The sequence below is a fragment of the Carcharhinus amblyrhynchos genome, chromosome 25 (genome assembly GCF_965287045.1).
Source record: "Carcharhinus amblyrhynchos chromosome 25, sCarAmb.v2.hapA, whole genome shotgun sequence".
Taxonomy (NCBI): Eukaryota; Metazoa; Chordata; class Chondrichthyes; order Carcharhiniformes; family Carcharhinidae; genus Carcharhinus; species Carcharhinus amblyrhynchos.
Window position 1 is genome coordinate 22,913,955 of NC_137348.1, and position 16,793 is coordinate 22,930,747.

Genomic DNA, 16,793 nt, shown 5'->3' on the forward strand with positions numbered 1-16,793 from the left:
AACTCTAACCTCAACTCTTTTGCTAATGTAAATAATTAAACCTTGGTTAATTATTGCAAATCTGGGATAAATCCTCCCTCTAGAAAGTTGTAGCATTTGACAAAGCTACTCTGCTTTTCAATAAGTATACTAAAATTCATGATGAAAAATCTTATGAGCCCAAATCTCTGTGTTTTGGCAGATCTGGATTCGAAATGCTGCAAGAGCCCTTAATTTGTCATGATCCAGGTAGGGACCAATAACCTTTTGTTTGAACTAAATGAAGTTTGACATCCTAGGCACCGAGAATAAAACCACAAGATTCCATGGTTTTAAACAAACAAAATAAACTTATTATTCAAAATCAGAAAAGTATATCAATCTACATTATCTATCCTAAATTCTAAATTCAGAATTAACAAGATAACCATGAATTAATAGGGAAAATGTGGTTGAGCGCACCACATTAAATAGCAGACACAACCAAGACAGATCCCACAGATTTCTGAACAGTGCAGCAGATGTCGGTGACCGCTGAGTCACAAAACTTATTAAAACTCCATCTCTCTCACTTTCAAGATCTACCTTCTGAATTCCCTCTGAAACTGCTCCAACTCAGATCGCCCCAACGACTGTTCACCTGTCAGTGGTTCAGCCTCACCTGAGACAACAGTCCACGAGATTCACAAAGCTGCCCTCCGGCCTCTAATTACTGGAAGACTTCAAAACTTCTGCAGGCTGCTAGCTTCATGAATTTCACTGTCCTATGGTTTTTCCAAACTCCAGTTTTCTGACTGCATCCAACTGTAAATGACTCCTTGGACTCTAATTGCCTGCTAGCTGCTCACAGGACTTCTCTGAGCTGCAAACCACACAAGTTCCAAACTGCAGCTAACACTCTCCCGACAACCACACAGATAAATTGAAACCAAAGAACCTCCTTAATCTCCACAATGATGCAGCTTTTCAGGGTTCACTGACTGCTTTTAAACTAATTTAGCTCGAACTCCCAAAACAAAACGTCTTCCTGGGCTGCATTTCTTTACAAACAATGTAGGCATTATGTCTCTGTCTCCAGTTCTCCAGCTAAGTAGGCCCACCTGATGTATTAGGGTCTTATCTTATGTTGAGCCCTTAAATCAACATGGTTCCAATCGTTCAAGTGTAATAAACCCTGGGTTGCGATAGATACATTTATCCCATTTTCTAGAAATTAAACTTCAACCTTCTCTATATTATTACCACTAAAATATTAAAGTGAACAGCACATCAGTTATTTATAATGTGATAATATTTATTTTATTTAGAAAAATAAAATAACATAGGCTTTGATGTGAGCAATGTTGCATTGAAGTAGGAGGTTGCAATCTATACTTCTGAGCCTTCCTGACCGAAGAAAAAATGCAACAAAATGAGGATATATAAAAAAAATTGGATCAAGGTTTGGGAAGTTTAAGTTTGAAGTGCTTTAATCAGTCTTCACTTTGTTGCCTTTATACACAAAGCTTTAGGCTTTTGTATAACGGATGTTAAATTATAATAAGGACGAATGTCCATTACTAGTTTTTGGTGTTAAAAATACAAATCAGCATTATTATGGGATGCTGCTTTCAAAAATGCTTTTGCTTACGCTGATATTGATTTGAGTTTAGAACAGAGTTGAGGAGGAACTTCTTCGCTCAAAGGGTGGTGAATCTCTGGAATTCTCTGCCCATTGAAGTGGTGGAGGCTACCTCGTTGAATACATTTAAGTCACGGGTAGAAAGATTTCTGATGGACAAGGGAATTGAGGGTTATGGGGAGCAGGCAGGAAAGTGGAATTGATCCACTTCAGATCAGCCATGAATGGTGGGGCAGGCTCGAAGGGCTAGATGGCCTACTCCTGCTCCTATTTCTTACGTTCTTATGAAACAGTTCTGTAGATTTTATTTGTTGTGACAAATGGGTTGAAGTCATTCATGAGTCAGCTGAAATCAACCTCAGTTTGCTATTTATCTGGGAGTAAACCAAGTGTATAACAATGTTAATGGCACAAAAGTACACTTCTGCTATCTAGATCCTGGTCACAAATCATAATGAACATACCAAAAGCTGCAAAATACCAGTTGCACTTGTACTGTCCAAGTACCATACCCTGAGAGGGCGTAGCAACCACGTGTTGGTCTATAGTTATGATTCTGCAGGCCCCAGTTGACCAGGAGACTCTCCTCCTTCTATCATTTGTCATCAGTGTATCAGAAGGATTTGCAGGTTGATGATCAGTCTGTTCGACCACGTGATGAATGTATCTTCTGCGACCATCAGATCCCAAAGTGAGACTGAAACTCAGAGCTTTCTGCTCAGAGGCAGAAACGCCACCTACTGTACCATAAGACTTCCTTTGCAGCTGTGCCATGGGTGCAAAATATTTGCAGTACTGTTGACAGCCACGTACAAACAATTTTGTTATAGACTGAATGCAGGCAAAATCTATAGTTGGGTTCTGTCTTACCTCTGAAGCGAAGTAGAGCAAGATTTCCTGAAACAGGAAGATGTCTCTCATGTCTGTCTGAAATCAGGATGGGCTCAGATTCTGGATCGGCACTGGAGATTAGCATTGGTACATACCAAAAACCACATCACGTGGACAGTAAACTCAGTGTCGGCTTGGCTTAGCTTCTTTAGCCCCTAGGTCAGCATAAGGTTCAAGGTTTAAATACTCCAGTATTCTGACACAGAATTTAGGTTGATACTTAAGTGTAGTAATGAGGGAGAAGTACTGGATTGTTGTGTCACTTTAGCTGAGATGTCAAACAGGGCCTAATGGACTAATATACAAAGAACAAAGAAAAGTACAGCACAGTACAGGCCCTTTGGCTGTCCAAGCCTGTGCCGATCATGACGGCCTAACTAAAATAAACCTTCTGCCCTTGCTTGGTCCATATCGCTTTATTTCCTCCTTATTCACATACCCATCCAGATACCTCTTAAATTTGCTAATATGCCTGCTTCCACTACATTCTCTGGCAGTGTGTTCCAGCCACACATCACCCTGTGTGAAAAACTTCTCCCACACATCTTCCTTAAACTTTTCCCCTCTCACTTGAACCTGTGCCCCCTTGTAATTGACAGTTCCATCCGTGGATAAAGCCTCTATCTACCCTGTCTATGCCTCTCATAATTTTGTAGACCTCTATCAGGGTTTCTCTTAGTCTCCATCTTTCCAGTGAAAACAATCCTGGTTTGTTCAACCTCTCTTCATAGCTAACACTCTCGAGACCAGGCAACATCCTGGTGAACCTTCCTTGCACAATTTCCAAAACTTCCATGCCCTTCTGATAGTTGGTGACCAGAACTGCATGTTATATTCCAAATGCGCCTTAACCAAGGTTTTATATAGCTGCAACATGATTTCTCAACTCCTGTACTCAATGTTCCAGCTGATGAAGGCAAGCATACCATATGCCTTCTTAATCACCTTAATCATATAAAACTCCATGGCACTGTTTAAAGAAGAAAGGGGGGAAATAAGCTAATGTTTATCGCTCAACCAATGTCACTGAAAATCGGTTAACTGGTTATTCATCCTGCTAACATTTGTTGTACTGCAAACTGACTGCTACATCTGCTGACAAGAAAACCTTCATGACTGTAAAGTACTTCGGGACTTCCTGAGGATGTAATGTTCTTTCTAGTTCCTGCTTTAGGTCAGTTATAAAATAACAATGCAAGGTTGAGATTAAAAAAAAACTGCAAGAATCAAGTTTATTCATCATCAGCACCCAGCAACAGAATTGTACTCCAGTAATGTACTGGCAGGATCCCAGATTTCAATGGGTCCATTCTTGCCTCATAGCTTATAGGGCCATATCTGATGTTTTTCATTGTGCTTTTTGGAATACAGTATTTTTAAAAATTGATTCTTGGGATGTCGGAGTCAGTGTTAAGATCAGCATTTATTATCCATCAATTGTTGTTCTTTTAGAAGGCAGTGTTGGCTAACCTTTTGAATTGCTCCAAACTGGGCTCTTTAGGGTTTTGATTCCTGTAATGAAGAATGATCATTGATATATATCCAGATCAGAATGGTGTGTAATTTTGAGAGAAACTTGTGATAATTGTCAAATCATAGAACCCTACAGTGCAGAAAGAGGCCCTTCGGCCCATCGAGTCTGCACCAAACACAATCCCACCCAGGCCCTATCCTCATAGCTATACATATTATACCCACTAATCCCTAACCTTCGCACCCCTGGACACTAAGGGGCAATTTCTTAGCATGGCCAATCAACCTAACCTGCACATCTTTGGACTGTGGGAGGAAACTGGAGTACCTGGAGGAAACCCACACAGACACGAGGAGAATGTGCAAACTCTACACAGACAGTGACCTGAGCCAGGAATCGAACCCAGGACCTTGGAGCTGTGAAGCAGCAGTGCTAACCACTGTGCTACCGCGTCTGCTGCCATTAGCCCTGCTGAAGAAACCTTGCTAAGTTGTTGCAGTGTCCATGGTGGGCATTTTTAATGTTTCATTAAGTGCTCTGTAGATCTATTTAAAAATAGAATTGAATCCATTTTAACTGGTGTCATCAGATCCTAAAAACATATACATAACCATAAACAAGCAGAATGTTAATTTTAATTCTGTAGTTCCTGGTCTTTACTGTATATTCAATGAATATGACAATCCATGTTTATAGCCAGTGCAGAGGAGAACCTCTGGCTAAAGTAAAACAGGTGTTTTGCTACAATTATAGGAGGATTGATTACAAAGCAAAACATATCATTTTGTCCTTGTGCCGCACAATTTGGAATACGGTGTCCAGTTCTGGTACCCTTGCATCTCTTGTCTCCTCCCCTCACAATTGGCCTTGGGTATTTGAATTTTTTTATCTCTTCCAGATAATTTCTTGACCTGATGAATGAGCCGTCATAACTACATGGAACAGGCTAAATGCATCAACTGGCCTTTTTTCTGTCCAGATTGTTCACATGTTGTATATGCAGTTCTCAAAAAAAGAGAAATTCATTGATATAATTAACACAAATTTGAAATCGTGACCCGAATTTTACCAGAGATATGCAGCAGATCACTACCTATTATTCATGGCAAAAGTTGATGCTGTGTCCATTAATTGATACAAGTGTTGACAATACTGCCACTTTTTCTTTGACATCAAACAGAATAAAAGTTCTGAAGCAATTTAGTATTGGGTTATACACAACTAAGACCTCTGAGTTTCATTGCATGGCAGGAAGTTGATGGCCATGTGCCCATATAAACATCTTGTAACAATAGTGCACTTTTAACTGCTTCCACTTTCTGGCTGTAGCAGATTGCTGCTTTACTGGATTTACGCTAATGCAGCACTTCTGCAGTAAATTGGATGCTTCATCCATCATTTTCACTGCATTTCCTTGTAAATGTTGAGTGTGCATATCTGATGCTGACTGCATTCAAAGATGGTCAAGTTTGGTAAAAACCTGGAGCCAAATCATTCCACTTCAGCCCTATTAAGAGCACAAACTTAATGGTGAATCTGCAAATAAGCATAAAAACAACTTTAATGTACCTATTGACACTTCATGAATTATCTTGCATCGAAAACGTTGTATGCATTTCGCAAGTTCAGTATTTGAGGTTGCTACTCATAGTTGCAGAAAACATCTGGTGAAATCGTTGCCTTAATCAATAAAAAAGTAATACAAGCAAAATGTGTTTCCATGTTGGTAAAAAGTATAAATCACAAATAATAATTGCCTGAGTCGATTTCAGAACCCATATCTTCTCCATTAAGAAGGACATCTATCTCCACCCCTGCTTCAGGCAATCTGCTGCTGAAACAACCATCTGTGTTGATACTGACACACTATTTCCTGGCCAACCTTCCATCTTCCACCCTCTGTAAACTTAAACTAATTTAAAACTGCTGCTTGTAAGCTGCTTTGCTTCAAGACACATATATGCATCATATCTTTGCTTATTGATTTACAATGGTTCCCAGTGCCAATTTTCACGTGTTCAAGTTCTTCCATGGCCTTTTTCTTGCCTGTCTGTAATCTCCTGCAGCCCAATAACCCTTAAGAGTTCTTCTGTGTTCCCCAAATTCTGGCCCGTTTTACACTCCCACTTCCTTTACCTCTCCATTGGCACCTGTATCTTCAGCCATGTCAGCCAAAGCTCTGGAACCCTCCCCCCATTTTAAGAAGATTTTTTTAAAAATCTACCTCTATGACCAATCTTTTGGTCAGTTGTTAATAATGCCTCTTTGGTTCAGGGTTCAAACATTTTGTTTGATGATGTTCCCATGAAACTCCTTGGGACCTTTTACTGAATTAATTCTCTCTCTTGACCTCCTGATTTTTTTTCTTTGGGAGGAGATTTTTTGTTAGGGATTGCAGTCTTCAAGCAGCTTTGTTTCCATATCCTCTCCCAGGAGTTACGCTTCACCCATTGAACGCTCTATTATCTGTCTTTCCAATATCCCCTCTTCCTGTTACATGCTGCACAGAAGATGACCATTTGGCCCGTTGTGTCTGTATCAGCTGTTTCAAAGAGCTATCAAATTAGTCTTACCCCCCTGCTCTTTCCTTGTAGCCAAGAAAATATTAGTTTTTCAAATAATATATCCAAATCCTTTTTGAAAGTTACTATTGAGTCTGCATCCATCAGCCTTTCAAGCAGCATGTTTTGGATCATAACTCTGCATATATAGAAAGTTCTCATTTTCACCCTGCTTTTTTTTATAGGAATCGTCTTAAATAACCATCCTGTCATTAGAAAATCTCTCAACTATCTATCAGATCCCCTCAAAATTTGGACCATCTTTATTACATCTCCCCTTATCCCTCCTTGCAATCCCAATGCTTCCCCAAGCTGCTCAGTTTGAGCTCTGCGATGGTCAACCAGCTCCTGAACTCATTACAGCCTTGCTTCAAACATAAAAAGAGCTGAACTTCGGAGGTGAAGTGACATGAATGACATCAAGGTTTGTGCAGCATTAAAGAGTCCCATCAAAACTGGAGTCGGTGAGAATCGGGGGGGTGGGTACTCTCTGCTGGTTGGAGTCATGCCTAACACAAAGTAAGATGGTTAAGGTTGTTGGAGATCAATCATCTCGGTTCCAGGACATCACTGGAGGAGTTACACAGGGTAGTGTCCTAGGCCTGACCATCTTCAGCTGCTTCATCAATGACCTTCCTTCCATCATAAGGTCAGAAAGATGTTGGTTGATGACTGAACAATGTTCAGCACCACTCAGTACTCCTAAGATGCTGAAGCAATCCATGTCCAAATGCTGTAAGACCTGAACAAAATTCAGGTTTAGGCTGATGAGTGGCTAGTAACATTTGTACCCACTACACAAGGCACAAGTTAGGATTGTGATTGAATAACGTCCATTTGCCTGGATCAGTACAGTTCCAACAACACTCGAAGATTGACAGCATCCAGGCCAAATCAGCATGTGACTGACACCCCATCCACAAACGTTCATTCCCTCTACTGCCACACCTACTGGCAGCCAGGTGCACCATCTACAAAGTGCACTGGAGTAATTCACCAAAGCACCTTAGAGGGTTCCTTCCAAACTCTCAATCTCTACTATCAAGAAGGACAAAGGCAGTAGATGACTATGAAGGGTGCCATCTGGAAATTCTTTTCCCTCATCATCCTGACCTGGAAATATATCACTGTATCGCAAGGTCAAAATCCTGGAAATCCCAAACAGCATTGAACGTATCTACACCACAGCTCACCACTGCCTCCTTGGGGGCAATTAGGAATTGGCAATAAATGCTGGCCAAGCTAGTGATGGCTACAACTCATGATTTAATTTTCAAAAAATTACCTCCATTTCCACCACCACTACTGAACCACCCCCCCTATTATTTCACAAAGTCACCTTCAGAGTTTTTTATTTGTTTTGGAGCTTATTTTTTTCCCCGAACAATTCAAACATTGGCAGTAATTTTTGTAGAGTTGTGTCAAAGGCGAGTTGTTCCCAACCAAGCAGGCTGTGGCCTGAAACCCATGATCAACCAATTGGAACATTCTGATGCAATGACCAGTTTATACTGAGGTATGTGGCAGGCAATTTCATTTGAGCCCTGGCACGTTCAGTGATTCTGCTCAATCAGAATACTGAAGGTAACCAACCAGGCCACTGAAAAGTTGTCCCACTGAGAATCCATTACAGGAATGAAGTTGGACCCAGCTCTGAATGCCTGTGAAAAGGAATCCTGCACACGTAGGAGTGCCAGGGCACAGTCACTGAATAGTCAGTGAGTGGGTGGCTTTCTGAGTCTGCACAGCGCAGGAAGGGTTTTTTTGTGTTTGCGAATGATGTGTGGAAAGAAATGCAGAAAATTACTTCCTAATCATTGAATATTATTTCCTCAGCATTGCAAATGGGACAGGTCAAAGAAAAATTTCGTGCACATCTGTGGAAGTTGTCCTTTGCACAAAGTGGAATCAACGCATGAAATGGCCCTCTTAGCAGAGTGGTAAAAATGAAACACTTGAAACATTGAACAAACCATTTGATCTGTTAAAAAGATAGTGCCTTTCTAGAAGGATGAGCTAAAACAAGGTCCATATTGACCTTGTGAATGGTAACCTGGTTGAGATACTAGAGACCGATTAGTGCATTTAGAACTACTGTTTCATGCATTACTGCTTTTGGGGGGACAAGGGGAGCGAATTGGATGAAAAAGACAATCATGCAGTCATTTGGAAAAGTTTCATCTAGTATATCCTACAAGTTCTTAGTATTGAAGTACATTGCATCGGACATCTCTTGCACCACAAGGTGAATCTGACTTTGTATAGTTCAGAAAGACGCAGAAACAAGGGCTGTGCAGTAATTAATCTCGCAATTGAAAATGTTAACCTTGGGTAAACTTTGTTTTGGTAACATAGTTAATTGAAACGTAACAGTGACACACGTTCATGAGTACGCAATGTCTGCATAAGCTTCCATGTATACAGAACCTACAGTGAAGAGTTGTGATATTATGAAGGCTGCAGGCAAATCAGCACGTGATTGATGCATGTGGTCAGCAATTGATTGTAATTAAAACATTTCTACGCAGGTACTCTTCTATTCCATGATTAACAAGCATTGAAAAAATTAATCTTAATCATGTTATTCAAGGAAGTTAACTGTGATTAACTAACAACCTTAATAGAAATACATAAAAGTTATAACACAGAAACATGCCGTTTGGCTCATCCAGTCTGTGGTGGCATTTACCTGTTGTGAATAAGTATTCCTAATTATGTTGGCCAGTCCCATTCTATTCATTCAGCCCATTCTGCTTCATCCAACTATTCAATCTAATCTTTGATGCAGAAACTATGTTAACATTCATCACTAATTCTCAAGTGAATCCCATAGCTGTACAGCACTGTGAAGAAATCTCTTCTGCACTTTGTTCTGTGTCTATGACGTTTATGGCCCCTAGCTCTTGACTCGTTTCAGTTACTGAAAACAGCTGTTTCTTTCTATCCTGTGTAACATGTCACACTGCACCCTGGGTTGTTCTGAGGGAAGAAGTACACCATTTTCATATCTCTCTGTGCACTTAGTCAGATCTCTCAGCATTCAAGTGAATCTCATTGCATTTTCTGCAAAAGTTCAGAGTCCTTCCTATAATGTGATGTTCAATATTGCATACAGTATTTTTAATAGGATTTTGTTAGAGATTCCATATTGGCTATTATCTAATGGCTACACTGTATCTCAAGATGCACCCAGCATAACCAAGGATCCCACGCACCCTGGCCATCCACCTTCTTCCATTGGGTGAAAGATACAAAAGTCTTGAGGTCACGTACCACCGATGTGACTCCTTGCTACCCACAGTGCTTCAGCGATGTTTAACATGGAGGTGTTGAGATAGGATGGCAAATGAAAATTAGCGATAACAAGTGATAATCCTTGTCCATATTTGACCTGATGACATGAGACTTCATGGGGTTGAGAGTCAATGTGAGGACTGACAGGGCCACTTCCTCCTGACTGTATGCCATTGTGCTGTCTTCTTCCTTCCTGATGTGGATGTGCCGGCGTTGGACTGGGGTAAACACAGTAAAAAGTCTGACAGCACCAGGTTTTAGTCCAACCGATTTATTTGATAGTAAACTCACAAGCTTTCGAGGGGACTCCCTCTTCGTCAGGTGAATGGAGAGTTCTGGCCTCGGACAGAGCATATAAAGCACAGACAGTTTAGAGATTACTGATTAGAATGCGGATCTTTACGCCTAACCTGCTGTTCAAGTCCTAAAGTGGCTGACAATGCGTGTGGAAGGAGCACTGATCACAGGTTAGAGAGATGTGTATTGTCTCCAGACAGCACAGTGAGTGAGGTTTTACAAACCCAGGCAAATCACGGGGGTTACAGATAGTGCGACATGAACCCAAGATCGCTGTTGAGGCCGTCCTCGTGTGTGGAACTTGGCTATCAGTCTCTGCTCAGTGACTCTGCGCTGTCATGTGTCATGAAGGCCGTCTTGGAGAACGCTTACCCGAAGGTCAGAGGCTGAATGTGACCACAGCCTCTGATCTTCGGGTAAGCGTTCTCCAAGGCAGCCTTCACGACAGCGCAGAGTTGCTGAGCAGAGACTGATAGCCAAGTTCCACACACATGAGGACAGCCTCAACAGCGATCTTGGGTTCATGTCGCACTATCTGTAACCCCCGTGACTTGCCTGGGTTTGCAAAACCTCACTCACTGTGATGTCTGGAGACAATACACATCTCTTTAACCTGTGATCAGTGCTCCTTCCACACGCATTGTCAGCCACTTTAGGATTTGAACAGCAGGTTAGGCGTAAAGATTCGCATTCTAATCAGTAATCTCTAAACTGTCTGTGCTTTATATGCTCTGTCCGAGGCCAGAACTCTCCATTCACCTGACGAAGAGGGAGTCCCCTCGAAAGCTTGTGTGTTTACTATCAAATAAATCGGTTGGACTAAAACCTGGTGCTGTCAGACTTTTTACTGTGTTCTTCCTTCCTGCCATCAGACCTTTGAATGGATCTATCATATTAAGTTGATCTTTCTCTACATCCTAGCTATGACTGTAACAGTATATTCTACACCCTCTCCTTCTCAATGAATGATATGCTTTGTCTGCATAGAGCAAGAAACAATACTTTTAACTGTATATTATATATGTGACAAATCAGATCAAAAAACCTTGAAATTAATTTTGAGCTAGGTGTACATGATGTTTGAAATGGAAGCCATGAGTTATTATTTTGTGGCAACTTGAGTAGGTCAGTATAGGTATTGCATCTTAATAGCAAAAGTAAACTATTCTGGTGAAGGAACAGACAGTTTTTCTCCCCTGTATCCTGGCCAATAATTATCTCTCAATCAACATCACTAGAACAGCTAAAAGCAAATTACTGCAGATGCTGGAATCTGAAACAAAAAAACAAAATGCTGGACAATCTCAACAGGTTTGACAGCATCCTGTGGAGAGAGAATAGAACTAATGTTTCGAGTCTGGACCCTTGACGTGCTTTTGTCACTAAAACGGATTATTGGGTAATATTTTTATGTTTCAGTCAGCATCACTAAAAAAGGATTATCTAGCCATTAACACATTGCTGTTTGTGGGACCTCTGGGCGAATTGACTGTTTCTTCCCTACTTCACAACAGTAACGACACATCAGAGTTGCTTTATTGGCTGTAAAGTGCTCTCTGATGTCTTGAGGTCATGAAATGGGCAATATAAATGCAAGTATTTTTACATTGTTAAAAATAAACATGGGATGGTAGCATAATGGTAATGCAACCGGACTAGTGATTCAGAGACCTAGAATAATGCTCTAGAGATGAGAGTTCAAATCCTGCCATGGCAATTAGGGGAATTTGAATTAAATTAATAAATCTAAAATAAAAAACTAGTTACTCGTAATGGTGATCATGCAACTACCAGGTTGTAGTGAGAACCTTATAATATCACTATATTGTCCTTCGGGAAAGGACGTCTGCTATTGTGATCCGAACTGGCCTACATGGTTGATTTTTGATTGTCCATTGAAGTGGCCAAGCAAGCAATTCAATTGTATTACATTTAAATAAGAATAAGATTAGACTGACCGCCTGGTTTTGCATTGACCTAGGCACTGGAAATGACAGTGGGCACACCCAACCCATCGACCCTACAAGACTCTGTCATGACCATCTAGGAACATGTGGTAACATTGGGAGAGCTGTCCCACAGACTAGTGGAGCAACGTGTCATCAAATTCACCAAATCATACCTTATGGCCAATGTCCCAATCTCCTTCATCACCATCCCTGGTATGTCCTGCCCCACTGTCTAGAGACAACAGCGCAGTGGCATACAGTCAGGAGGAAGTGACCCAGATAGTCCTCCTCATTGACTCTCAACCCTATGAAGTCTCATGTCATCAGGCCAAATATATACAAGGATCATCACTTGTTATCATTAATTTTCATTTGCCATCCTATCTCAGCTAATGAATGAATACACCTCCATGTTGAACATCACTGAAGCACTGTGGGTAGCAGGTATTCATGTAATCACCAGCAGAAGTTTGGTAGCATCACTACTAAAATAAATTGGCTGAATCTTGTCTGACATTTCTGCCAAACTGGAACTGTGGTAGTAGTGAGAGAACTGAAGGGAGAAACCTTACCAATCTACCTGTTGCAAATGCATCTATCCAGGACTGCATTAGTAGGTTTGACCACTTCACAGTCCTTGTGGGGACGAAGTTCTGTCTTTGAGATGTGGCACTACCACCATGCTAAATGGGAGGGGCTATGGGCCATCATCATCAGCAGAGTTGTATTCAACCACAATTTGTAACCTCATGGTCCGATAATATACCTTATTCCATCATTAACGTCAAGCCATATGACCCATCCTGATTCAGTGAGGAATTTAGAAACAATACCAGGTAAACCAAAAACAAGGTGCCAACCTGGTGAAACTACAGCACGGATCTGCATGCACGTGAATCAGCAGTGCTATAGACACATTTAAGCACTCCACAACCAACAGATCAGTTGAAAGTTCTATAGCCCTGCCACATCTAGTTGTGAATGGTGGTGGACAATTAAACAAAAGCCAGAATAGGAGGCTTCACAGATATCGCCATCCTGAATGATGGTGGAGCCCAGCACATCAGTGCAAAAGAAAAGGTTGAGGTAATTATAATCATCTTCAGCCAGAAGTGCTGAGTGGATAATCCACCTCTGCAGTCTCCTGAGCACCCTATCATTATAGGTGTCAGTCTTCAGTCTATTCGTATGAATGTACAGAATAGGAGTAGGCTAGTCAAGCCTGTCAAACCTGCTTTGCCATTCAACAAGATCCTCACTGATCTGATTATGGTATCAACTCCACATTCCACCTACCCCTGATAACCTTAAATTCCTGACTAACAAGGGAGGCAATCTACTTGTGCCTTTAAAAATATTCAATGACTCTGCTTTCACTGTTCACTGGGGAAGAGAATTCTAAAGACTCATGACCGTAGGAGAAAATATTCCTCCTCATCTCTGCCTTAAATGGGAAACTCTTTATTTTTAAACTGTGTCCTCTAGTGTCCTGTGCCCTGCCGCCAACAAAGGGAAACATCCTTTCAGTATCCACCCTGTCAATCCCCTCAGGATCTTATGGTTCAATAAGATTACTTCCCAATCTCCTAAACTTCAATGGATACAGGGCCAGCCTCATAAGATATTCCACACCCCATCCCAGATATCAGTCAAGTGATCATTCTTTGAACTGCTTCCTGTGCATTGATACGCTTTCTTAAACAAGGAGAGCAAAACTGTACGTAGTACTCCAGATATATTTAATCCCACTTACAATAAATAACAACATTCCATTTGCTTTCCTAATCACTTGCTGCACCTATAGTCATACAGGTTTACAGCATGGAAACAGGCCCTTTGGCCCAACTTGTCCATGCCACTTAAAACCCCTAAACTAATCCCAATTGCCTGCATGTGGCCCATATCCCTCTATATCCCTCGTACCCATGTAACTGTCTAAATGCTTCTTAAAATTATACTCGCCTCTACTACTACCTCTGGCAGTTTGTTCCAGACAATCACCACCCTCTGTGAGAAGGAGTTGCCCCTCTGGACACTTTTGTATCTCTCCCCTCTCATCTTAAACCTATGCCCTCTAGTTTTAGACTCCCCTACCTTTGGGAAAAGATAATGATTATCTACCTTGTCTATGTCCCTCATTATTTTATAGATCACTATAAGGTCACCCCTCAGCCTCCTATGCTCCAGAGGGAAAAGTCCCAGTCTATTCAGACTCTCCTTTATAATTCAATCCATCAAGTCCCGGTAGCATCCTAGTAAATCTTGTCTGCACTCTTTCTAGTTTAATAATATCTATAATAGGGTGACCCAGAATTGCACACAGTATGCCAAGTGTGGCCTTACCAGTGTCTTGTACAACTTCAACGAGACATCCCAACTCCTGTATTCAATGTTCTGACCAATGAAACCAAGCATGCTGAATGCTTTCTTCGCCACTCTGTCCACCTGTGACTCCACTTTCAAGGAGCTACGAACATGTACCCCTAGATCTCTTTGTTCTGTAACTCTCCCCAGTGCCCTACTATTAGCTAAATCCTGTCTTGGTTCAGTTTACCAAAATGCATTACCTTGCATTTGTCTAAATTAAATTCCATCTGCCATTCGTCAGCCTACTGGCCCAATTGAACAAGATCCCGCTGCAATTGGAGATAACCTTCCTCTCTGTCCACCATGCCACCAATCTTGGTGTCATCTGCAAACTTACTAATCATGCTCCCTATATTCTCATCCAAATCATTAATATAAATGACAAATAACAGTGGGCGCAGCATTAATCCCTAAGGCACACTGCTGATCACAAGCCTCCAGTTTGAAAAACAACTCTCTACAGCCACCCTCTAGCTTCTGTCAAGAAGCCAATTTTGTATCCATTTAAGTACCTCACCCTGAATTGTGTGAGATTTAACTTCATGCAGCAACCTACCATGCGGTACCTTGTCAAAGGCCTTGATAAAGTCCATGTAGACAACATCAACTGCACTGCCCTCATCTACCTTCTTGGTTACCCTTTCAAAAAATTTAATCAAATTTGTGAGACATGATTTTCCACTCAAAGCCATGCTCACTGTCCCTAATCAATCCTTGCATCTCTAAATGCCTGTAGATCCTGTCTCTTAAAATAACTTCAACAATTTACCCACCACAAATGTGAGGCTAACTGGCCTGTAGTTCCCAGACTTTTCCCTGCAGCCCTTTATAAACAAAGGCATAACATTTGCCAGTCTCCAATCTTCAGGCACCTCACCCATTACTATCGATGATTCAAATATCTCGGCTAGGGGACCCGCAATTTCCTCCCTAGCCTCCCACAACTTCCTGGGATATACCTCATCAGGTCCTGCAGGTTTATCTACCTTGATGTGCTTTAAGACTTCCAGCACCTCGTTCTCTGTAATATGTGCACTCCTCAAGACATCAACATTTAAGTCCCCAAGTTCCCTAACATCCGTGCTTTTCTCAACAGTAAATACTGATGAGAAATATTAATTTAGGATCTCCCCCATCTCTTGTGGATCCGCACATAGATTACCTTGTTGATCCTCAAGACGCCCTACCTGCATATTAAGTTTTTGTAATTCGTGTACCAGGACATTCAAATCCCTTTGTACCTCAAGGGCTCTGTAATATTTCTCCATTTAAATAATATGCTGCTTTTCTATTCTCCCTGCCAAAGTGGACAAGTTCACATATTCCCACATTACATTCCATCTGCCTACTCACCTAAGGAATTTGCAAAGGACATTGGCAACTTATTTTCCTACCAATCTTTGTGTCATCAGCAAATTTGGGAACCATACATTCTGTCCCTCATTCAGGTCATTGATATGATTGTAAATAGTTGAAGCCCGCAGCATTGATCCCTGTAGCACTCCACTCGTATCTTGCCAACATGAAAATGACCCATTTATACCTACTCGGTTTCCTGTTAGCTCACCAATTCTCAATCCATCCTAATGTGTTTACCCTCCACACCTTGACCTCTTTTGCGCCGTCACCTTTGATGTGATACTTTATCATACACTTTCTGGAAATCTAAGTGTACCGTATCAACAGATTCCCCTTTCTCCATGCTTCTGGTTGCTTCTTCAAAAAACTGCAATAAATTAGTCAAACATTATTTCCCTTTCACAAAATCATGTTGACTATGCCTGTTGCATTGAGATTTTCTAAGTGCTCTGCTCCTTCCTCAATAATAGATTCTAGCAATTTTGTTATGGAAGTTGTTCAGCTAATAGTTTCCTGCTTTCTCCCTACCCCCTTTGCTTGAATAAGGTGGGGTCACATTCACTATTTTTCAATCTGGGACCTATCTCGAACCTGGGCAGCAAGAGAAAGAGTAGGCCCACTCAAGAAGGACAATAGAGAGAAGTTATGCGTGGAGCCACAGGAAGTGGATGATATCCTTAATGAGTACTTTGTATCAGTATTCACCAGGGAGAAGGACATGACAGATGTTGAGGTCAGATTTAGGTGTGTGAACGTTCTAGAGAATGTCAAGTATTGAGTATCCTAAATTGCATTAAGATAGACAAACACCTGGGGGGGATGGGATCTATCCCGGGTCCTGTGGGAGGCAAGGGAAGAAATAGCGGGGACCTTAACAGATATCTTCACATCCTCTTTGACCACAGACGAAGTTCCAGTGGACTGAAGAACAGCCAATGTTGTCCCTTGCTTAAGAAAAGAAGCAGGGATAATCGAAGAAATTATAGGCCAGTGACATCAGT

At 41.3% G+C, this 16,793-nt stretch overlaps 1 protein-coding gene across 9 annotated transcripts in view; it reads left to right on the forward strand.

Moving 5' to 3' along the window:
- strbp (spermatid perinuclear RNA binding protein) overlaps positions 1–16,793 on the forward strand; it is a 168,305-nt gene that overhangs the window by 50,940 nt on the left and 100,572 nt on the right. The window contains exon 3 of one of the 9 annotated variants that reach the window (XM_080212030.1): positions 182–228. The exons of the other annotated variants lie outside the window; for them this stretch is intronic. The gene's annotated coding sequence lies outside the window, so the exon portion shown is untranslated. The remainder of the gene's footprint in view (positions 1–181; positions 229–16,793) is intronic. 9 annotated transcript variants of the gene reach the window in all.